At 40.6% G+C, this 25,583-nt stretch overlaps 1 long non-coding RNA gene across 1 annotated transcript in view; it reads right to left on the reverse strand.

Moving 5' to 3' along the window:
* Positions 1–958: 958 nt before the first annotated feature.
* The window catches only part of LOC134355518 (uncharacterized), a 37,266-nt gene continuing 12,641 nt past the window's right edge, over positions 959–25,583 (reverse strand). Inside the window, exon 3 of the long non-coding RNA XR_010020107.1 lies at positions 959–2,838. This is a non-coding gene — a long non-coding RNA (uncharacterized LOC134355518). The remainder of the gene's footprint in view (positions 2,839–25,583) is intronic.

Raw genomic sequence — 25,583 nt, forward strand, 5'->3', positions numbered from 1 at the left:
AACACAGCACGTTCTACATGGAAATCTACAAACTAAAAACTAACTGCGTCATCTGGAGTCGACCCTTATATACCCATGGCTCACAGGTCATCACGTGAGCTCACATTGGTGGGAAAATTACATCAGGTGACCTCCAAAAGACCATTACATCATTCTCACAAAAAAAACAGATCTCCTTGAGCATGTAACACAATAGTTGACAGTGACGGTAAGGCTAGGGGCTTAAAGATTTGGATGGTAAACAATTCAAATTGTTGAATTGTGCGTTCACAAGGCACTTTCAAAAATGTAGCAGGAAGTTAAATCAAAAGCTATCTTACAATTACGTTAAAGTTTTCCATCAAAGATATAGTAGGTTGAACATTGCAAGCTATCACTCTGTCTAATGATGTTGAGATTCTATCATGTAGAGACTCATTAAACAGCTGAATTATACTTGTACTGTCCATTTGTATTTATTTAGGAAGCAGTGTGCCACTTCGCTCTCTTTAAAGCAGCCCTCTGATCAGGAATAGTCAAGTCATTATGGAGGATTTTGAGTATTACTTAATGATCTATCCGTTTTTGCATGAGTTGCTGTTAGATGTTTGAAGGGAGCTTTTAAAGCACGTTGCTGTTCTTTCTGGGATGTTTTAAGATTGTGCAATAACTGTGGCACTGGTGGAAAGGAATTGCCTTTCACTGGGTGCACTTTAATTTACAGAGAGTCTGAGGCCAAATAGAACAAAACATGCAACGGAGCCTGAACGTCACAGGGGTAAGTTGGACATTCTCCTTCTGCTCTGAATTCCCTAGTGCCATTTCTGAGAACTTTCATATTCTCTTTCTGGATCTAAACACCACTGCATATTAATTCCATCACCCCCTGCCAGGCAGCACTTCGATCCACCTTTTATGGATCTGGTAATTTTGATCCCAGGTTCTTCAGAAGTCAAGAAAGAGGAGTAAAACATGATGTTTTCAGGCATTTTATTAAGTATTACAGGAACAAACAACAAAGGAGCAGTATCATATTCAGATATGAGATAAACAATTCCAGTGCTAACAATTAACTTATGAAATAGCCAGATTCAAGTGGGGTGTGACACCTACTGCAGGAAAACTGAGAAGCTGCCAAAAAAATACAGAATCAACTGTGGTCTGCTCCAGGTGCAGTGATGCCTGGTCACGTGTCTTTCATAAAACTTCCATTCTGAATGCTATTTGCTTACGTTAATTGTTTCTACGATTTTTATTTTCTCTCTGTGCATTGGGTGTTTGATGGTCTTTTTTTCAGTTGGTTCTTTTCAGGTTTCTTTGTTTTGTAGCTGTCTGTAAGGAGCTAAATCTCAGGGTTGTATAATGCATACATACTTTGATAATAAATGTACTTTGAAATTTGAACTTCAATTACTGGAAGATTTACTGAACATGTGTATCGGTGATTATATAAAAACACAAACAAGCATAGGAAAGTTAAACTATAAATGAAAACATTAGAAAAGTAACAAATCTGCACCTTAATCCGACATGGGTGAGTCTAAGCCATATGCATAAATCCAGGAAATTGCGTCCAATTATGACGTGAGAGTTAAACATGCTATTATATTTTTTTTCCCAGTAACTGAAAAGATATTTAAATCATGATAATCCTAAATTACCCATCCTCTTCACTACTCCCAGCATCCACTACCAAGCCCCCACTGCCTCTCACCACCATGAATTAGGTGCTACTCATAATCTATACAGCATTTAATCCTTCATTTTGACTTCTGGCCAAAGCTCCTGCTGAGTTTAGTTACTGGCAAGACTTGATTAAACCCAAAATAACCTGGTATTTTATTTTCATCTATTCCTTTGGCTCCACTAATTTGTGCCTAATATAGATTGTTATAGCTGCTAATTAATATAACTAGTCAAACAAGCAAGGCTACTGTCAAACTTTCACCTGCTCAAATAAATCACCATATTTAGTGACTTTGCACTGCACATCCATACTTTAAGAGAGCTAATAAAATATGCATGACAACATATATATTTTATCACTGTGTGCTTGTGAGGTTGCGGTTAAACTGAGATGCAAATACAACGATCAGAGTAAGGGGAAAGAAATGGTAAGATGAAAGCTTATGATAGTAAACACAGCAGAGTGAGTTAGGCATTGCAGTTTCAGGTTTAACTGTCAGGTGCTTCAAAAAATAACTTTGTGTCAAAATCTGTCCATGGTCAAAGAATCTGGACCTGAGGACCAAAGGATTAACTTGATATTAGGAAGTATTACAGAATTATTAATGTTAGCTGTGCAGGAACAGCTCAAATAATTCCACCAAAATAGAAAGTAACTTGATTTCTTCCTGTTATCTTAAATAACCTGAATTGTCAACACTGAGATTATCTACACAGGATAATCTATCAAACTATTGTTACAAAATAGAACGATCAATAAGAAACTCTCTCATTTGTATAGCATTTTTACCTCACTTACAGTTTTTCAAAACTCACTTTATTGAAGTACCTTCCACATTGTAATGCAGGAGATCAAACAGTCAATTTATGTTCTGCAAGCTCTCACAAGCATACATACAAGATGATTTTATTTTTACTGATGATTACACACTAAATTTTGGCCAAGCCACTGGGGATAATTTCTCTGCTTTGTTTTTCCCAATTATTACACTAGGTTCTTATTTGGCTCTAAGGAAACTCAGATCATTCAGCATCAAGGCTCAACAGGTGATTATCACAGTTTCTTTCCAATCATCATAGCCCTGTTCCACACTCTCTGTCAACTCAGTGTGGTCCATTTTCCTTTAAGCCTAACTAGTTCTCTGGAGAATTTCTTGAACTCTTGTGTAGAACCTAAGAAAAAAGTGAATTAGAGGATTGTTGGTGTATTAATAGAATTAACATCCAATACACTAAAAATAATACCAATGCAGCACCACCAAGTATACTCAATGTGTCAGATCATTGGAGTTTTTCTGTGAATGGGATCTTTTGGACAATATTTCAAGTTTATTGTCATTCAACCATATACATGTATACTGTCAAACAAGACAACGTTCTGTCATGGTCCTGACTGTACAGCAGCAAGCATCCAAGTTTCCACGCTCCACTCTCCCAGAGAATGGTTAGCTGCTGCTGGCTCTTTAAGACTCAGACTGCCTGTTATTGCCTGCCATAACCCATCATGGAAGGTCTGTACTTAAAGGCCTTGTGCTGAGCACTCAGTGCTCAATCATATGAGTTCCACTTCTAGTACTACTGTTTGTGATTTCGCCTTTGGATTCCATTTGTGTCATCCTGCTTATTTCGAATCTGAGTCTCTGTTAATTCTAGACCTTATTCTGTCTTGGATTCACCACCATCCATTGTTTAATGTTCCTCCAGACCAAGGTGCACAACACATGCAGTGTAACTCACACACATAACACATAAAGTAATATTACCACAAATAAATTAACAATTAATACAGTACATATGTGATACAAGTTAAAAAATAGACAGTATAAAGCAATTGGCGCTTCATAGGTGATGAGACCTTGTGGCGGTGGGAAGTTCTCTAGTCTGATGGCCTGAGGGAACAAGTTGTTTCCTATCCTAACAGTTTTTGTCCTAATGTTATGGTACCTCCTACCTAATGGTAGGGGGTCAAAGAAACTGTTGGACAAATGGGAGGGATCACTGAAAATGCTCAGGGTTCTACGTATGCGGCACTCCTAATGAATATTTCTAATGGGAATAAATTATGAAGTATGCTGGTTTGTCATAATAACATTCAATTTTAAATAGCAGGTATTGAAATTTAAAATAATGCAAGACTCCAGATTACTGATGTTAGAATAATCTTTCTTCATCCTTTTTAAAGCAGCAATTGCCTCACATCTGCATGCTCAGTGTATTAATACAGTGAGATGCTGTGATGACAACTAGTTTTACAACAGAACTTAATGGGCAGCTTGATTTAATATGGCCCATGGTTTTGAATTCATGATGACATTTGCTGTTTGCGCCAACCCTTACCTTTCATTGTTGATCTTGCCATCCAAGAGCACTGAGTTAGATTTTGTGTTTAGCCATTGCATTTGAGGAAGGTTGAAGCCAGGGCCCACCAATGATAAGGTGCTTGTTCCCTGTATTGAGTATTTACCATTCCTCTGGGTAATAAGTATATGGCCAAACGTTGGCTGCTGTTTCCCAGAATGGCCAGTGAGATTATAAAATCTTTGGTGATGATTTTTCCAAATCTTTGTAACTGAGGAAATTGAAGTTGCCCCTTAGTTTGAATATTAGTTAATGAAGGCCAGTGCATGAAAATAGTGAACATTTGATGTTAATCATGGGGAAACAATATTGAACTTAGTTGTTGGGGAGACTCTTTATCACTTAATTATGGATGTGCTCACACAGAGAGTGGTGCATACTGCATATTGGACAAGCTGCCGAGGAAGTAGTGGATGTAGACAGATATGTACATTTATGCATAAGATATTTGCACAAGTACATGGATGGGAAAGGTTTAGAGGGATGTGGATGAAATGCTGGCAAATTGGACTGGCTAAGATGCTGGTCAGTATGGTTGAGTGTGACTGAAATAACTGCTCCTGTGGCATATTAGTTTGGACTCTGCTGAGATTCACAACCATTCTGGGTAAAATAAAGACATTGTTACAAAGCAATTCTAAAGATTGAGATTAATATAACCAGTACATTTCATTTTTGTGAAAGATAAATGTTGTTTTGTGGTGTTTATTTTCCCTTTAGTAATTTTCAGGAAATGGACATCACTGACAATTCCAGAATTTGTTGCCCACTCTAATTCCTTTTGAGAAGATGATGGTGATCTGATTTCACCTTTACACTAGTTGTTGTTAGGGGCAGATCATTTGAGGATTTAGACCCAGCTATGATGTAGAACATGTGAATAGTTTCAAATCAGGATGGTATGTAACTTGGAAGGGAACCAGCAGGTGATGGTACTCCTTTCCACCTGCTCCCATTGCTCATCTTGGTGGTAGAAGTCAAGGGTTTGAAAGGTGCTACTGGAGTAGCCAGCATGAGTAATTGAGTGCATTTTGTATTTGATGCACATTACAGCAGCTGTGAGCCCATTCTGGAGGGAATGAATGCTTAGGATGGTTGTTCGGGTACAAATCAACCATTCCAGGACGAAGGAGATGTCCTCCTTTTTTAGAGTCATTCCAGGACAAGGAAGATGTCCTCTTTTTTTAAAGAAAGGGGCTTCCCTTCCTCCAACATCAACTCTGCTCTCAAATGCATCTCCCCCATTTCACACGCATCTGCTCTCACTCCATCCTCCCGCCACCCCACCAGAAATAGGGTTCCCCTTGTCCTCACCTACCACCTCACCAGCCTCCAGGTCCAACATATAATTCTCCGTAACTTCCGCCACCTCCAACGGGATCCCACTACTAAGCACATCTTTCCCTCCTCCCCCTCTCTGCTTTCTGCAGGGATTGCTCCCTACGCGACTCCCCTGTCCATTCGTCCCCCCTATCCCTCCCCACCGATCTCCCTCCTGGCACTTATCCTTGTAAGCAGAACAAGTGCTACACATGCCCTTACACTTCCTCCCTCACTCCCATTCAGGGCCCAAGACAGTCCTTCCAAGTGAGGCGACACTTCACCTGTGAGTCAGCTGGGGTGCTATACTGCGTCCGGTGCTCCCGATGTGGCCTTCTACATATTGGTGAGACCTGACGCAGTCTGGGAGACCGTTTCGCTGAACACCTACGCTCTGCCTGCCAGAGAAAGCAGGATCTCCCAGTGGCCACACATTTTAATTCCACGTCCCATTCCCATTCTGATATGTCTATCCACGGCCTCCTCTACTGTAAAGATGAAGCCACACTCAGGTTGGAGGAACAACACCTTATATTCTGTCTGAGTAGCCTCCAACCTGATGGCATGAACATTGATTTCTCAATCTTCCGCTAATGCCCCACCTCCCCCTCGTACCCCATCTGTTATTTATTTATATACACACATTCTTTTTCTCTCTCTCCTTTTTATCCCTCTGTCCTCCTCACTATACCCCTTGCCCACCCTCTGGTTTTCCCCCCTCCCCCTTCTCTTTCTCCCTAGGCCTCCTGTCCCATGACCCTCTCATATCCCTTTTGCCAATCAACTGTCCAGCTCTTGGCTCCATCCCTCCCCCTCCAGTCTTCTCCTATCATTTTGGATCTCCCCCTCCCCCTCCCATTTTCAAATCCCTTACTAGCTCTTCTTTCAATTAGTCCTGACGAAGGGTCCATTAGACCATAAGACAAAGGAGCAGAAGTAGGCCATTTGGCCCATCGAGTCTGCTCTGCCATTTTATCATGAGCTGATCATTTTATCCTGTTTAGTCCCACTGCCCCGCCTTCTCACCATAACCTTTGATGCCCTGGCTACTCAGATACCTATCAATCTCTGCCTTAAATACACCCAATGACTTGGCCTCCACTGCTGCCCGTTGTAACAAATTTCATAGATTCACCACACTCTGACTAAAATAATTTCTTCGCATTTCTGTTCTGAAAGGGCGCCCTTCAATCCTGAAGTCATGCCCTCTCGTACTAGACTCCCCCATCATGGGAAACAACTTTGCCACATTCACTCTGTCCATGCCTTTTAACATTCGAAATGTTTCTATGAGGTCTCCCCTCATTCTTCTAAAGTCCAAGGAATACAGTCCAAGAGCGGACAAACGTTCCTCATATGTTAACCCTCTCATTCCCAGAATCATTCTAGTGAATCTTCTCTGTACCCTCTCCAATGTCAACACATCCTTTCTTAAATAAGGAGACCAAAACTGCCCACAGTACTCCAAGTGAGGTCTCACCAGCGCCTTATAGAGCCTCAACATCACATCCCTGCTCCTATACTCTATTCCTCTAGAAATGAATGCCAACATTGCATTCACCTTCTTCACTACTGACTGAACCTGGAGGTTAACTTTAAGGGAATCCTGTAGGAGGACTCCCAAGTCCCATTGCATCTCAGAACTTTGAATTCTTTCCCCATTTAAATAATAGTCTGCCCGTTTATTTTTTCTGCCAAAGTGCATAACCATACACTTTCCAACATTGTACTTCATTTGCCACTTCTCTGCCCATTCTTCCAATCTACCCAAGTCTCTCTGTAGACTCTCCGTTTCCTCAGCACTACCGGCCCCTCCACCTATCTTCGTATCGTCAGCAAACTTAGCCACAAAGCCATCTATTCCATAATCCAAATCGTTGATGTACAATGTAAAAAGAAGCGGCCCCAACACTGATCCCTGTGGAAAACCACTGGTAACCGGCAGCCAACCAGAATAGGATCCTTTTATTCTCACTCTCTGTTTCCTGCCAATCAGCCAATGCTCTATCCACGTATGTACCTTTCCTGTAATTCCATGGGCTCTTATCTTGTTAAGTAGCCTCATGTGTGGCACCTTGTCAAAAGCCTTCTGAAAATCCAAATATACAACATCCACTGCATCTCCCTTGTCTAGTCTACTGGTAATTTCCTCAAAAAATTGTAATAGGTTTGTCAGGCAGGATTTTCCTTTAAGGAATCCATGCTGAGTTCTGCCTATCTTGTCATATGCCTCCAGGTACTCTGTAACCTCATCCTTGACAATCGACTCCAACAATTTCCCAAACACCGACGTCAAGCTAACAGGTCTATAATTTCCTTTTTGCTACCTTGCCCCCTTCTTAAATAGCGGAGTGACATTTGCAATCTTCCAGTCTTCCGGAACCATGCCAGAATCTATCGACTTTTGAAAGATCATCGCTAATGTCTCCACAATCTCCACAGCTACTTCCTTCAGAACACGAGGGTGCATTCCATCTGGTCCAGGAGATTTATCGACCTTTAGCCTATTCAGCTTCCTGAGTACTTTCTCTGTCGCAATTGTGACTGCGCACACTTCTCTTCCCTGCCACCCTTGAGTGTCCGGTATCCTGCTGTCTTCCTCAGTGAAGACTGATGCAAAATACTTGTTCATTTCCTCTGCCATCTCCTCATCTCCCATTACAATTTCTCCAGTATCATTTTCTATCGGTCCTATATCTACTCTCACCTGTCTTTTACTCTTTATATACTTGAAAAAGCTTTTAGTATCCTCTTTGATATTATTTGCTAGTTTCTTTTCATAGTTAATCTTTTCTCTCTTAATGACCTTTTTGGTTTCCTTTTGTAAGGTTTTAAAAACTTCCCAATCTTCTGTCTTCCCACTAATTTTTGCTTCCTTGTATGCCCTCTCCTCTGCTTTAACTTTAGCTTTGACTTCTCTTGTCAACCACAGTTGCATCCTTTTTCCACTCGAAAATTTCTTCTTTCTTGGAATATACCTGTCTTGCACATTCCTCATTTCTCGCATCAACTCCAGCCACTGCTGCTCTCCCATCTTTCCCGCCAGTGTCCCTTTCCAGTCAACTTTGGCCAGTTCCTCTCTCATGCAACTGTAATTTCCTTTATTCCACTGAAACACCGACACATCAGATTTCGGCTTCTCTTTTTCTAATTTCACAGTGAACTCAATCATGTTATGATCACTGCCTCCTAAGGGTTCCTTCACCTCAATCTCTCCAATCACCTCCGGTTCATTACACAATACCCAATCCAGTACAGCCGATCCCCTAGTGGGCTCAACAACAAACTGTTCTAAAAAGCCATCTCGCAGACATTCTACAAATTCTCTCTCTTGAGATCCAGTGCCGACCTGATTTTTCCAATCTACTCGCATGTTAAAATCCCCCACAATTATCATAACACTGCTCTTCTGACAAGCCTTTTCTATTTCCGGTTGTAATTTGTAGTCCACATCCCCGCAGCTGTTTGGAGGCCTGTATATAACTGCCATCAGGGTCCTTTTACCCCTGCTATTCCTTAGCTCAACCCATAAAGATTCTGCACCTTCCGATCCTATATCACCTCTTTCTAATGATTTAATATCATTTCTTACCAATAAAGCCATGCCTCCCCCTCTGCCTACCTTCCTATCCTTCCGATACACCGTGTATCCTTGGACGTTCAGCTCCCAGAGACATGCATCCTTTAGCCAGGTCTCAGTGATGACCACAATATCATACCTGCCAATCTGTAGCTGTACAACAAGATCATCCACCTTATTCCTTATGCTGCGTGCATTTAAGTACAACACCTTAAGACCAGTATTTGATACTTTTTGCTTTGATTTCACTGCAACTTTATTGCACTGCACTTCCCAATGGCTACACATTTGCCCCATCACCTGCCTGTCTTTCCTGACATCTTTACTGCTCACTATCTTAGATTTATTTCTGTTTTCCCCTTCCTCCGCTCTATCATTCCGGTTCCCATCTCCCTGCCAAATTAGTTTAAACCCTCCCTAACAGCTCTATTAAACTTTCCCGCCAGGATATTGGTCCCCTTCGGGTCTCGACCTGAAACGTCGACTGTACCTCTTCCTAGAGATGCTGCCCGGCCTGCTGCGTTTACCAGCAACTATGATGTGTGTTGCGTGAAATTTCAGCATCTGCAGATTTCCTTCTGTTCGAGACTGCTTTGTTTCATTTGATGCCTATTAACTAGGGCATTTTGGTTGCACCAAATCGTCACTGTCACCTCACCTCTGAAATTAAGCTCTTTTTAAAGCTGTGATGGGGTCTGGATCAGAGTGGTCCTGGTAAATCCGAACGAAGGCATCAGTGAATAAGTTATTGGTCAGTAGCTGCTACTTGCAGAAGACACAGTGTAACACATAAAATGCCAGACAAACTCAGCAGGTCAAGCAGCATCTGTGGAGAGGAAGAAATAGTCAATATTTTGGGCCAAGACCCCTCATCAGGACTGGAAAGGAAGAAGCCAAAATAAGAAGTGGGTCAGAAGAGAAGGTGATAGGTGAATCCAGATGAGGGGAAAGTGGATGAAGTGAGAAGCTAGGAGATGACAGATGGAAAATATTAAGGGCTGAAGAAGAAGGAATCTGATAAGAGAGGATAGTGGACCATGGGAGAAAGGGAAGTAAGAAGGGGCACTAAAGGGAGGTGATGGGCAGGTGAGGAAAAGGTCTGAAAGGGGAGCCAGAGGGGGAAACGGGAAAATAATAGGAGAAGAGGAATGGGAAGGGGGAGGGAAGAACAGAAATTACCAGATGATAGAGAAATCAATGTTCATGCTGTTGGTTTGGAAATTACGCAGAAAGAATATGAGGTGTTGTAGAAAACACAGTACTGCTGATTCATCATGTACAGTCTGGACAGTAGTTAGCGGGATTGGATTCGACCTGCTTTTTTTCTGAACAGAATAGAACTGTGCAATTTTCCACTTCAGAAGTTCAAAGTATGTAGACTTTATACAATTTGAAACTTGTCTTCTTACAGTCAAGTGGTTCCCCATTTTGTAACTATGCTGGAACAACTTAGAGGCACAGCTAAATCATAACGACTGACATGATGTTATCTGGTCCCATTGCCTTTGCTGTGCACTCAGCCGTTTCTTGGTATCACATGGAATAAATTGAAATGGGTGGAAGCAGGCTTCTCGTTTAGCAGGGATCTCCAGAGGAAATGAAAGAATCTTCTAATCAGCAGTCCTGGTTTTAACATTTTTGCAAATGCTTCAACCTTGTGTTTTAGCATTCATATGCTGGCACTGCCGACATTGAGGATAAAAATGTTCTTGGAGCATCTTTCCACTTGCTATTTAGTAGTACACCAACGTTCACAATGAAATATCAGTGAACTCTGGAGCTTTGATCTGGTCTGCCGGTTGTGAAATTATTGATACGTTATGTTTGTATCTTTTCTGGGCTAGCATCTTGTCATTTTTCAGTATGCCTGATGTTGCTCCTGTTTGCACTCTCAAATGAACCTTGGTGCATCCTCCCACTTTATTGTAAAGGGAATTAAGGAATATATGTTTTTCCTTCTGCTGGTAGTCCACAGTGCTTCATGGATGTTTAATTTTAAGACAAAGTTTCTGCTCTGAATCTAACCAATTTAGCACATTTGAGGTACCACACAGCACAATAAAGGGCATCCATGGTTTTGTGGAACGATAAATCTACTAAATGCTACAGACTCAGAGCATCTTGGCAGATGAGACACTGTCACCACAAAGACTGCCACCAGTGCTTTCATAGACCTTGGGTGAAGAAGAAATCAGGGACATTTTATCTTTCCTGTTGTTTTAACAGACTCAATCTGAAAAAGGTGTCCTTCAGGCTCAGACATCTTAGCCAATGTTGTTGCTTTGTTGCCTCTTGGTGCTGGGCATTTGAAGCTCCCACCCAGAGTATATTCTGTGCCCTTGCTGCTTTCGTGTGATGTTCATTATGCTTCAGCAGTGGATTTTCTCAATGGCATGAGACTTCATACAGTCTGGAGACAATGTTGAAGACTCCAAGAGCTATTCCCTCTTGTCTGTGCCAATATTCCCTGACAGGGTTGTCATGTTAATGAACAAGGCATACCCAGGGAATGTGATGGAGCTCCTGACACATTGTCTGGAAGATATGATTCTGTGAGTATGCCATTGCCATCCTATTGCCTATAATAGTGATACCCTCATGTCATCAGAAAAGCACAGATTTAAGCTCTTTAATTTTAGAAATGCAGGGGTGAATTTTACTCTACTTGTCACATAGAACCTGCCTAGCTTTACGCTCCATTGAAGTCAGTAAGACTAAAATAAAGCATAGTGTATACACCAATTCCATTTTCTTTGTGCTGAGCACATTGGGTTATGCATCCCTCCTGGGATTTGATGAGCATTTTATTTTCCTGTCATCAACAATGTGGCTTCCCATTTTGAATTAAAAGCAGAAATCCTCTATAACACACCCAGGGAAGTACTTTTTTTTAAACTGCTCGCTTTGCTAATAAAAATTCTCCCTTTTAGTTTTGTAAATAATTAGAAAACTACACTTATTTTGTTCCAGATCTATAAAAACCAACTTATTCATACAGAGAAACGCAAACAATAGCATACCTTGGGGATATTATTCTCATTGAATCAGGTAAAGAAAAATACACAAGAGGGTAGGTGTTATTTAGAAAGCTTTAGCTGACAACATATACTTACAAGATAAAAATAGTAAGCAATTAAAAGCATTATAGTTATATATTGTAATGTGATATTTAATCAGTTCAACAGCACTAAACTTAAACAGCAATACTGCAATGTTGTCAGTTGTAGCTCTGCTGGTAGCACCTCTGTTCCTGAGTTGGGAAGAAGGTACAAAACATACTGGAGAAACTTGGGCTCAAAATTGCTAGTGCAGTTTCAGAATGGTAGACGGTGTCCTGACGAAGGGTCTCGGCCCGAAACGTCGACTGTACCTCTTCCCAGAGATGCTGCCTGGCCTGCTGCGTTCACCAGCAACTTTGATGTGTGTTACGATGTGGTGGTGTTGGGTGGGAGCAGAGTGCTTGATTTACCCCAACCTCAGAGGTCTACCAGGCACTGCATTTGTGAAGACATTATTTCATCCATCATTTCAGTGAGGAACAGGACTTGCTGGCATCTTGCAAGTACAGGCATTCATTCACAGAAAGCCCATAAGGGCTTTGATTACTTACACCAAGTATTTCTTCAATAGGATAAGTTCTGGTGGCTGTGAATCATGAACAATCAAATAATGGTCAACATGATATTCCCAGAAGGTCCTATGGTACCCTTGTCCTCAGAGAGGTAGAATTGCCTTACATTTTTTCTGTTTAGCACTGCCCACAGGATGGACCTTAAAGCACGCGGGCTGTTTTCTGTTTCTCTGCCTGCTTGCCCTTTTGGATTCTCCAACCAAAGAAGAGGATTCAAATAGCAATTGTGCAAATAAGATCAATGACATGAATATCCAGGTCCCTTTCACTAAATTCATAAACTTTCCCTTCTACGTGGCATGCACCATGTATGCTGTTGCTGTTTGGCTGATGTGGAGAAGATGAACAACTTCCGTAGACTGGTGCACAGCAAGGTGATGGAGGCCGTGTTCAACAGAGTGAGATCCTGTTGGAAAATACATCGACCTCACTTTAGCACACAGTTCTGGGTGAAAACTACTTGGCAGATTTTGCATTGCTCTGTGGGAGAACCAAAGCAATGCCAGTGCTAGATACGATAATGCTTTAGCACACCGAACTAGACAAAAAAAAACAATGGTTTTGATCCATAGCACATAAATTTCTTATTTTTTAGAATAATTCCAACTTTAATGTTTGTGATTTATTGCTATTTTAGCAGAGTATTACCACAGTTGTGGAGATATAATTTCAGCTAATTATTTATAACAACTTCACAGTCTCAATATTTGCAATATAATAACAATTGATGATCCATTACACTACTAGTTTGCTTCGCATGAATTTTCTAAAACCCTTCTTTGGAAAGAAATTCCATTATACTGTTAAAATGATTAATGGTTTTCTTAAATAAATGCATCAACTTATACCTCAGAAAGCCATATACTACAGAGTTTTGTTCCATAAGTTAAATTAAAATAATCCACTTAAAATGCCTTGAATTAATATTGCTTTTATTATTTATAAGGAACAAACTTCATCTTCACAGGGATTAAAGTCCATTTACCTCTTTAGTATAATAGAAGCACATTATCTATTAATATACTTTTTGAATTTAATTTATACCTCCTCATGCTAAAATGTAAATTGCCATCTGATGTTAAATATGAGTGCTTAGGACTATATGGAAGGTAAACTTGTTACCGATCTCTTAGCGATAACTATAATTCAGCTCTGGTCTTGGATGCAATGTTTAAGATGACTTCTTCCACCTTGAAAACTGAAAACAGCAGTTAAACAACTGGGACAAAAATAAGAGCATAAAAATTAGCTGCAGGAGTAACTGTATAAATCTTTCAGCCTGCTTTGAATTCAATAAGATCAGCAGATCTGACCTTTGGCTTCAGCTAAGATTGAGAAGCTTGACACATAGTTGTGCTTTGTATTATCGAAAGCACCAAAAACTCTGCTTGGAGATCCTTTACCGAGTCTGAGGAGACTCTTGTGTGAAGGATGGTACTAATCTGGTTTACCTTTGTATCATGCCGAGGAAATGAATGCCTTAGTAAACATGTACAAGGGGTGATTGATAAGTTTGTGGCCTGAGGTAGAAGGAGTCAATTTTAGAAAATCTGGCACATTTATTTTTCAACATAGTCCCCTCCTACATTTAGACACTTAGTCCAAAGGTCATGGAGCATACGGATCCCTTCTTTGTAGAAGTCGGCATCTTGGACCTCCAGAAAGTGGTCCACAGTGGGGGGGGGGGGGAGATTGATAAGTTCGTGGCCTAAGGTAGAAGGAGATGAGTTATACAGCTCTCGTTACATGCACGTGTAGTTCAACTCTTTGAGTGATTATGCAGAAAGTTTGAAGTTAATAACTCATCTCCTTCTACCTTAGGCCACAAACTTATCAATCACGCCTGCTGTGGACCACTTTCTGGAGGTCCAAGACGCCGATTTCTACGAAGAAGGGACCATATGCTCCATGACTGCTGGACTAAATGTGTAAATATAGGAGGAGACTATGCTGAAAAATAAATGTGCTAGGTTTTCTAAAATTGACTCCTTCTACCTTAGACCACAAACTTATCAATCACCCCTCTTAAGAAATTAGTCAGGAAGTAATGGAGACAAATTAGTTGTAGAAATGTATTGGCTGCCAATGAAAGTTCTTTAAGGCAGGCCCAACTTTCCATTTTTCTTGCAGCAATGACAGGGCAGCTGCAGTCTCTGCAGGTATCTGCTGTTCGGGACTGAGTTGCAGCTTTAAATGCAGCAGTCAGGGTGAAAACCACCTTAACAATTTAAAATAAATCCCCCCATCTTTGTTATATTGGAAGGTCTCCCAGTTGTGTTAGCAAAAACTTATCATATGAAACAAGGATGAAATCCAAATTCTAAGCATTTGTCTCCATTATAGCTAGACTTCCTGAAAATGTTTATCACAGGTGTTCAAAATTTTAAATGAAATACATACTTGCTGAAGATAAATCATAATTTATCTCCAGATGGATAATTATACAAGTGGAGATATGTTCCTATATATAGAACACAGAAAAATTCTAGAGTCTGCAGCTAGACAAAAAAATTGGAGTTCTAGTTGATTGTGTCATAGAAATTTCTGATTTCCAATTTACTGATATCAATAGGAAATAAAATTTGGCAATTTCCTAAATGAAAATGAATGAAAATTTACTACTTTCACAAAAAATGCCCAAAGTAATATCATGTGTCCAAAAGAATTGGCTGAATATTGCTACTTGTATATTCCCCTGACAGGAGAAGTGAATATTCCATGGTTAGTGTAAATTTGCAGGCTTTAGTGTACACACTGGACTTGGAACTATCCCCTCACTTGATTATATTAAGCACTTGTTATTTCATTACAACAAATTAGATATATTCTTTCAATTCCTATTATAACACACCTTCATCACTTCAGCTCAGATTTTGCTGACTGTGAATTGCAATGCTGACAACATTACTGTTATTGTCAGGGTGCAACTGTTAGCAACTTCCTGCACTTGCAGCAAAATTTGGAAATCTAGGGATGCTATCGGCAACATCTTTCTCCATGGGCTACAATACGGTAGGCTTTACTATGGAGTCTCCATGGCAATCACTGTTATAACTTGAACCTAGGCTAATTACTGATTATTCTAGTTCTTAAAAAGCAAGTTGAAGAAGTTAAGCAATCGAGAATAATTAATCTAACTGGCATATTAGACTATAATTACTGTTGAGCAAACACTCTGGCCCCATAAAATTAATCCGACAGGTGTGCAATCTTATTCCCTCAAAAGAAAGTTATAAATTATAGTAATAATGTTTATATAGTTTTGTCCTTTTCTTTCTTGCAACAAATGTCTTGATCTTTACTTTAAGTGTGGAGGAGGGGAAAGTTAATAGTCTCATTGTACAGCTGTAGATTCTTCATATTTTTCTTATTATATTGAAGGAAATAAATGAAGTAAAGAATAAGAGGAAGATTTCAAAGTGACAGACAAATATTCTAAACTATTATTTAATGTGTATCATGTTGCTATTGAAATAGCGTGAATTTCAGGGCTGAATGGAGAAAGGGACATAAAAGCTGCATGAAAAGGCTCAAGGAAATAGTAAGAGCTCTAGTTCTGAGCTTTCAAAATCTGTAAATAAAAATACTGATTTTTTTCCCCTGGTCCATTATAAAGATTTTGTTCCCCCCTCAGTAATCCTTTGATGATCATTCAGCTAATGTACACTCAGTGGCCTCTTTATTAGATACAACAGTTCACCTGCTCAGTAATGCAAATATTTAATCAGCCAATCATGTGGCAACAGATCAATGCATCAGAGCATGCAGACATGGTCAACAGGTTCAGTTGCTATTCAGACCAAACATTAGAATAGGAAAGAAATTTGATCTAAGTGACTTTGACTGTGTAATGACTTTTGGTGCCAGATCAAGTGGTTTGAGTATCTCAGAAACTGCTGATCTCCTGGGATTCTCATGCAATCTGTAGAATTAACAATGAATGGTGTGGAAAATAAAACAACACCCAGTGAGTGACAGCTCTGTGGGCGAAAATGCCTTGTTAATGACAGCGGTCAGAGGAGATTGGCCAGACTGGTTTCAGCTGACAGTAAAGCAACAGTAACACAAGTAACCATGTTTTACAACAGTGGTGTGCAGAAGAGCATCTCTGAATGCACAACATGTCATGGCACCTAATAAAGTGACTACAGAGTGCATGTTAGTCAAGTGGTCCCATTCTGAAATGTAAGCAATACAAAACAGATGACAAACAAGATAGTAAGGTCTTGCCCTTTATAGGAGAACTTGTCTTTGTTCCATTAGGTAAATATTTGCTTTACTATGAAGTTCAAATGAATAATTTTCTATATTCTAATGTGTAGCATGGCCATTATGAAAAGTGAAATAGGTACCAGAACATCCATTCACCAACTGAGCACATGTGAAAAGACCATGCTTTTTAATTCTGTCATGGAATTTCATCCCTGTGCTTTGTGAACGATAAGTACGCAACTACAATCATTGTACATTGATTGTGAATTTGATTTGTTCAATGGAACCAACTGTTGAAAATTGAGTAGAAAATGCAGTCACAATGTTCTTGCCCCTAAGTTTGAGAACAGGATGTCACCGGATGAGTAATCATGACAAGCCTTGCAGTGCGAGTCAAATGGGATTCTATCCATCGTGTAACTATCAATCTGAGTAGTAACAAATAGAGATGGCAGTGCCTTTCAGGGTCAGGCCTCATACAGGAACAGGGTTAGAAATGGTTGCTTTTGAAAGGACATCTTCCATGTGGATTCTGAGGTGAGTAATGCTGGACCCATCTTGCTGGCCAAAACAGCACATGGACTGACTTATCTGGACTAGATATGGTGGTCCAATTTTGCTGGATGTCTGCACCCGTAAAGTCAACTGTTGAGATTCAGTCAGTGTCTGAACCATGTAGAGTCCAACTATCAACCAGAGATACCATGTGTCACTCTGCAAGTGCTAAACACACAGCACCATATTTCACTTCAAATGGTCACATACTAAAAATTTCTTTGCTCTGGAATTGTTGGCCACAACTTCCATAATGTGGTGTTCATATGCATATATGAGCATTCATTCATACATATTTAATGATTATGGGGGGAGAGGTTGGGCTGTGTCTTAGTGCTTTCTTATCATTCCTCTCCCTCTCCCATTACCTTGTGCACATAGGCATCGTGGTTTTAAATGAAACAAAATGCCCAATTGTATGTGAATCAAAGAAAAATAGAGGAAATGGTTGAATCAGGGAATTTTTTTGTGAAAAGGCACAAAAATAAGTTAATTCACACAAACTCTTCTGACTGATGATCTCAGTACAGGGAAATGAACTGAAAAATGCTGGGATTACTGAAGTTCAAGAGGAAGGAATTCGTTCCCAATAACAAAAAGGGGATGTCAATTGGGAAGAAAAGGAGCTCGGGAACAATTAAGCACCAAAAGACCTGAGGAAATTTGCAAGAACTGTGCAGCAGTTTGAAAGGATGCAGCAGTAATGTATAAGATATTGACAAACGCTGAACGCAACAGTTATGGGCACATTAAGAAGTTTAAAGAGATAGAAATAGCTTGCTGCACAATTGAGAGACCGGAGGATGGTTATGAAAAAGAGAGTCTTGTGGAATGTCTGAGAAGATTAGAGTGAGACAGAAGAAAGGAATAAACTGATTTGGAAAGAAAATTAAATAAGGGAAATGCAAATTCACTGGAATAAAGGAATCAGGAATTAATTGGAAACCACTAACAATTCAACATGTATGCACAGTTCTACACTAAATATACAGATAGCAGCAAAGCTGTTTTTAATAACTGCTGTTCTTTTCCAAGCTTGAATGTAATCTGATCATTTTCCCAATCAGAGATAAGGGCCTGGGGTCAGTAAACTCCGGGATACAACTGTCAGCCAGCATTTTAAAGATTTTGTTCACACAGTAACCAGCATGGAGAGAAACAATTAATGAAAGACAGATCTGCAGACTGTACCTAGCTCTGGGACTGGTGCAGGACTCTTAGATTAAACATTTCTCCAGCTTTTTTTTAAATACCAAAGTATTTTCTAAAGACTATTATTCCTCAATAGAAGTATGCTAACAATTTGTGTCATGTGGTGACTGCAATATAGAGTCCTTAGACATTTCACTGATGGATAAGACTTGCTATTTCTACTTGACTATTTCTACAGCAATTTCAAGTTGCACTAAAGCACTAAATCCATCATTGTAGTGAATCTAACTGAATTAGGCTTTTGAGAATTGATTGATTATTTATTTATCTATCTATCTATTTAGAGATACAGCATGGAACAGACCTTTTTGGCGCAAAGAGTTTCACCACCCAGCAGCCCATCTATTTAACCCCAGTCTAAACATAGGAAAATTTACAATCACCAATTATCCTACTCACGGGAAGAAAACACCAACTCCTTACAGATGGCACTGGAATTTAACCCCAAACTCCAACACCTCGAGCTGTAATAGCATTGTGCCAAATGCTATGCTACCATAGGATTACCAAGGCAAGGGAAGTAGCCTCGTTCATGTTAGTTTGATGGGAAAAAAAATGCAGAAATTTATTTGCTCAGCCACAGATGATGAGAGATTTAAGTGGAGCATGGAAAAATGCTGTTTTTTTTAAATGAAAGAAATATTGAAAATATCTGCAAGGAACAGAGTCCAATAGCAGCTTACCATCATAGTAACTGAAGAGGAAAGTAAATTGGGGACGAGGAGGATTAGATTGAATCGAATAGATGACAATTAGAGGAGAAAGTTCCAGAAGTCTAAGAAGATGTCAGCATTTTATGCTGAATCATTATTTGATTTGGACAGAAATTTAAATAAAGCACTTAATTATTGTCCACATATATCATCCAATATATTTTTTCTAACTGTGCTATGGCACTATCATTACAAACTAAATTGAACTGTGGTGTTGCTGCTATAAATGCAGTGGCACTAACAATTGTTCATCGTAGCAGATAAATAAAAGTGATTTGTATTAATAAATTAATGTCTTGGCAGACAATAATGGTGCAGAGGTACTGTATATAGTAAATAATTTCTCAGTAGTACTATAATATACAGTAAATAATGTTCCTTTTTGCCACTAATTTAGGTAGAGAGAATTGCATGAGAAATACAAGTCTGAAATTCAAATAGCCACCACAGAGAAGGATTTTATATAATACATTTGAACTACCATGTTTATAACTTATTATCTTCAGTAGAGAGATGTGCCTCCTCCCATATTCAATATAAATGGCAATTAATATATCCTTCTATTCAAATCTCCCTATGGTTTGTATCCAACATCCCTTTGAGTGTATGAGTGTATAGAGAGAATATGGATTAACTATGCATTCTGGATTACGATCTAGTATCAATCTATCTCATCCAGTTTAAATATTTAATGTAGAGTATCCAAATGGACATAACACTGGCTACTTAATATTTCTGGTCCCTAGTACTGATTTTTGCTACAAGAATATCATCATGTTAGAGTGGGACCTATTTCCCCATACTCACCTCTCAGATGTCTCCATTTCCCTAAGGGGTCACTTCCTCCAACAAGCAATCAAGTCCTTGTCAAATGCAACAGAAGAAAGCAGCAATTGGATTTGGATGAAAAGGAAAAACAGCAACTGGGCTGCAAGATGAAGACAGGAGGATATGGAACTGAAGGGAACACTGACAACACGCTGGAGGAACTCAGCAGGTTGGGCAGCATCCGTGGAAAAGATCGGTCGACATTTCAGGCCGGAACCTTTCGTCAGGACCGTAGAGGGAAGGGGCAGAGGCCCTATAAAGAAGGCGGGGGGAGTGTGGGAAGGAGAAGGCTGGTAGGTTCCAGGTGAAAAACCAGTAAGGGGAAAGATAAGGGGGTGGGGGAAGGGAGGCAGGGAGATGATAGGCAGGAAAGGTGAAGAAAGAATAGGGGAAAACACAATGGGTAGTAGAAGGAGGTGGAACCATGAGGGAGGTGATTGGCAGCTGGGGGAGGGGGCAGAGTGACATAGGGATAGAGGAAGGGAGGGGGAGGGAATTACCGGAAGTTGGAGAATTCTATGTTCATACCAAGGGGCTGGAGACTACCTAGACGGTATATGAGGTGTTGCTCCTCCAAACTGAGTTTAGCCTCATCTTGGCAGTATAGACATATCTGAATGGGAGTGGGAAGCAGAGTTGAAGTCGGTGGCTACTGGGAGGTCCTGTCTGTTTCGGCGGACGGAGCGGAGGTGTTTGATGAAGCGGTCCCCCAATCTGCGTCGGGTTTCACCGATGTAGAGGAGGCCGCACTGGGAGCACCGAATGCAATAGATGACCCCAACAGACTCACAAGTGAAGTGTTGCCTCACTTGGAAGGACTGTTTGTGGCCCTGAATGGTGGCAAGAGAGGTGGTGTAGGGACAGGTGTAACACTTGCGCTTACGGGGATAAGTGCCAGATGGGAGATCCGTGGGGAGAGACGTGTGGACCAGGGAGTCGCAGAGGGACCGATCCCTGCGGAAGGTGGAGAGGGGTAGAGAGGGAAAGATGTGCTTAGTGGTGGGGTCCTGTTGAAGGTGGCGGAAGTTGCAGAGGATAATGTGTTGGATCCAGAGGCTGGTGAGGTGGTAGGTGAGGACAAGGGGAACTCTGTCCCTGTTGTGGTGGCAGGAGGATGAGGCGAGAGCCAAAGTGCGGGAAATTGAGGAGATGCGGGTGAAGGCATCATTGATGACAGCAGAAGGGAAACCATGATCCTTAAAAAAAGAGGACATTTGAGATGTCCTAGAATGGAAAACCTCATCCTCGGAGCAGATGCGGTGGAGACGGGGGAACTGGGAATAGGGAATGGCATTTTTGCATGTGGCAGGGTGGGAAGAGGTATAGTCGAGGTAGTTATGAGAGTCAGTGGGCTTGTAGAAGATGTCAGTGGACAGTCTGTCTCCAGAGATGGAGACTGAGAGATCGAGAAAGGAGAGAAAATTGTCCGAGATAGACCAAGTGAATTTGAGGGCTGGGTGGAAGTTAGAAGTAAAGTTGATGAAATTGACGAGCTCAGCATGGGTGCAGGAAGCAGCATCAATGTAGTCGTCAATGTACCGAAGGAAAAGTTGGGGAGCAGTACCAGAATAGGTTTGGGGTATCTGGGATGCCAGGTAGCACCGTTGAGCCCTCTGGAGACGTCATGGGCTTATTAACGAAACGTCAAAGAAGGAGGGTGCCCACCTAGTGACCCCGATGACATACCTACCCTCCCTCCTTGTCACCACACCAAGTCCACTGCCAACACCGAGAGTGCCGACTTACGATAGGGATTGAAACATCAAGTCCTAGTAGCTCTGCTTGCCACCAATAAGATCAAGTTTTCAAGGTGGGGAATCCTAGACCCAATTCCGAAGGACATATGTGTCATAGACGGATTGTCAGTTGATTTGAAGATGCTTTGACACAATAGCTTTGAAACATGTAGAAAGCCTCTGACAGATGCTAAGGTCCGACCCTAGTTTTGACGCTTATCAAAGTTGTCATTCTTTGGGAATATTCCTAAAATTCAGAAGCATTCTAAATGTCTTAAAAATAAAACAAGTAATTTTGAAGAAAGAATACTAATATTTATAATGAAAAAATAAAATCACCTGAGCATATCCAAACACACTTTTAAATGTTTAAAATTATTATTGCAAACCCATGAGATTTAAATAATTTAACTTTACAGATTTCATGTCTTCCTTCCTTGCTGCTTTGAAATTATGCCCAATCTGCATCTATTTAGGCACAGGATCCATAAGCAGGTTATTCAGCACTAGGCTCAATAAAAGTTCTTGTATTGGATTTCCGGTTTGGTCGCCGGCTGTGTGACCATGGTTTTCGGTCGGGCGCCGGATGCTCGGAGAGATTTGGTCGGGGGCGAGCGCCCGATGCTTGGCCGGGGGCCATGGTCAAGTGGTCGGCAACTTGGGCCGGCTCCCCCACTGGACTTAGTCCGGTGAGGAGGGTGTGAGGACACCCAGCAGGACTAAAAAAGAACAAGACCTGACAAAGGGCAGATGAGCTCCTTGTGAGCCAATGGCCATCTTCCGTGGAAGCGATTAAAGCCTCACCACGTATCTACGAATCTTATGCTATGCACCTAGTTAGAAGAGACATGATGAACTTGGGCACAGCACTGTGTGCCTGGACCTGCCTAAGGCTTCCCCCTAAGGAAGGGCCAAGCTCGAAGAAGCAACCATGGCTCCATGGCTGGAGGCCAACACGGCCTCGGGCTCGAGTTCGGCGGGGGCAGCGGTGGGTGGTGCCAAGGTGGCCAGTGAGAACAAACTGGAGGAGAGGCTGTACTCGATGCTGTCGCAAGATCAAAGAAGATGGAGGTGCATAGCCGTCAACCCTGGATTCAGGAGGGCACCCACTGATGACTGACTGATTGGATTGTACTGATGGACTTACTTGCAAGGATCCATTGTTATTATGCCCCTCTGCACCTTGTGGCACACCAGGCAGCAGCCTTGCCGTTTCTTTGGCATTTCGTCTGATTTTTTACATGGCCAGTTTGCCAGCTCAGTGCTCAACCAGAATGGATGGAAAGTGATCAAGGAGCAGGCCAGATTGAAACTCAAGACCACTCTCCTCAAAGTCCAGTGCTGGTGCTATGGGACTTCTAAATTTGGTGTTGAAATGCCAAACTTTCAAGCATCAATAGGGTTAAAAATGCAGCCTAAGTTCTGGCATAATTTGTTAATCTACCTTGGTTAGTTAAAGGCCTCGTTTATTTTCAAATTTCACTCAAAACCTCTTCCTATGATGATCACATCTCTTCAGTAGATCATTCACCATAAGGTAAGCAGATATTCTTCCTATACGTTAACATAAATACAATGGCTCTCTTGGTTAACTGATGCCACGACATGTGCTGCTAAAGCCTTCATAATATATAATAGTTATAGTGGCAAGTTTCCAGAGATCAACATTCAGGTGACTATACACCACAAGGGAATCATCATGGAAATTGTTGAGGAACTAATAAGAGAAAAAAAATCCAGCAATTAAAAATAATATTAACAACAGTAACCTGCAAATAAGAGACAAAATTCTGTGCTGGATTTTCTTCCCAGCTACTCAAAGTGTCTAAAGTAATTAGAACATTCGAACATTGGAAAGTTTTTCAGAAGAACAGGCCATTCGGCCTAACAAATCTTGCCAAATTTATATTCACACCATGTGTTGAAATAGCTATCAAGTTTAGATTTGAAGTACTACTCTCAACTACACAACTAGGTAGTTTGTTCCAAGTGTTCTCAACTCAGTCTGTAAAGAAATACTTCCTGACGTTTGTCTGAAATCTCCCTTTAATCAGTCTCCATGTATGGCCCAGTGTCCTCGTTGATGGATTGGCTTTGAAGTAGCAGCTGGCATCCACCTTACTTATACCCTTACTGATTTTCAACACTTCTATCATGTCGCCATCTCATTCTACATCTACTTAGGCTAAAAATATTGAAGTCTTTCAATCTTTCTTCCTACCCCGCAGACCTGGAATAAGTCTCATTTCCTTTCTCTGAACTCTTTCCAGTGCCTTCTCATCCCTCGCACAATATGGAAATTAACATTGTACACAGTGCTCAAGGTATGGCCTCACAAGCTCATTATACAGCTTAAGGAAAAACCCTCTAGACCTGAACTCCACTAGCGCATTATATAGCCCAACATTCTATTAGCCTTCCTAATTGCTTCTGTGTATTCTCTAGATATTGATAGTGATGAGTCTACCAGGATGCCAAATCCTTCTCATACAGTGCAATTTCTAACTCAAGCCCCCCCCATTTAATATTTCTACTTCCTATATGTAATATTTTACATTTACTTACAATAAATTTCATCTGCCGTTTATCTGCCCACATCTGGATTTTGTATGATTCTGTATGAATTCTGCTGCCTGAATGTTATCAACCCGTCTCCCTAATTTTCTGTCATCTGCAGACTTTACTAGTTTATTTGTTATGTGCTTTCCAAACCATTAATTTAAATCAAAAACAGCAGCAACCCCAAAACTGATCCCTGCGCACCCCCACTTTCAACAAGTTCTAGGTGTGGAAATGATCCTCTCACCATAACTTGTTGTTTTCTGTTTTTGAGCCAATTCTGCACCCATTCATACTCCTTACCCTGAATCTCTACCTCCTGCAATATGATTATTAACCTCTTGTGGGGTACCTTGTCAAAAGCCTTCTGAAAGTCCAAGTAAATTATATCAACCACTCTATTGTTATCATAAACTTCACTTGCATCTTCATAAAACTCCAGCATATTAGTAAAACATGATTTCCCCTTTCTGAGCTCATGCTGGTTTTCTGTTAATGTGCCTGTTCTTATCAACTCCTTTTCCACCTCAATCTTTATTAATGTTTCCTTTGCCTTACCTATGACACACATTAAGCTTACTGGTTTATAGTTACCAAGGTCTGTGCGGTCACCATTCTTACTGTATATGCCATGACAACGTTCACCCACTTCCAGTCCTTGGGGATTTCACTAGTCTTCAATGACTTTTGAAAAATACATGTTAAGGATTTGTATATATAATCACTGATCTTTTTAAGTACCCTTGGATATATGTTGTCTGGCTCTGGAGCTTTACTAACTTTTAGCCTTTTCAGCTAAAACAGGACCTTACTTTCTAAGATCTCTAAGTCACTTAAAAAAACATTACTTTTCTCTACACTTACTGGTATATTTCTAACACTCAATATTTGGAAAAGTAAAATCTCCCATAACTATAACTATAACATCACCCTCAGAACTTTCTTTTCTAATATTCTGATAGAGTTTTTTATTAAAATCACTATCAGCATTAGGAGTTCTATAACATACACCCAATGTTATTCCTTTATCATTATGGTTTTCAATTCTCATCCAGATATCATCGGTAAGTCTCGATTCATCTCCTATCATAAGCAGCCTCGTGTTTAAATTCTCTCTTGTGTATATGGCTGCTGTTCTACCTTTACGATCTTGCCTATCTTTCCTAAGTAAAGTATGTCATTTAATATGATTTTCGTCACCATTCTTTGAGTTC

Source organism: Mobula hypostoma, chromosome 13 (assembly GCF_963921235.1).
Source record: "Mobula hypostoma chromosome 13, sMobHyp1.1, whole genome shotgun sequence".
Classification (NCBI taxonomy): Eukaryota; Metazoa; Chordata; class Chondrichthyes; order Myliobatiformes; family Myliobatidae; genus Mobula; species Mobula hypostoma.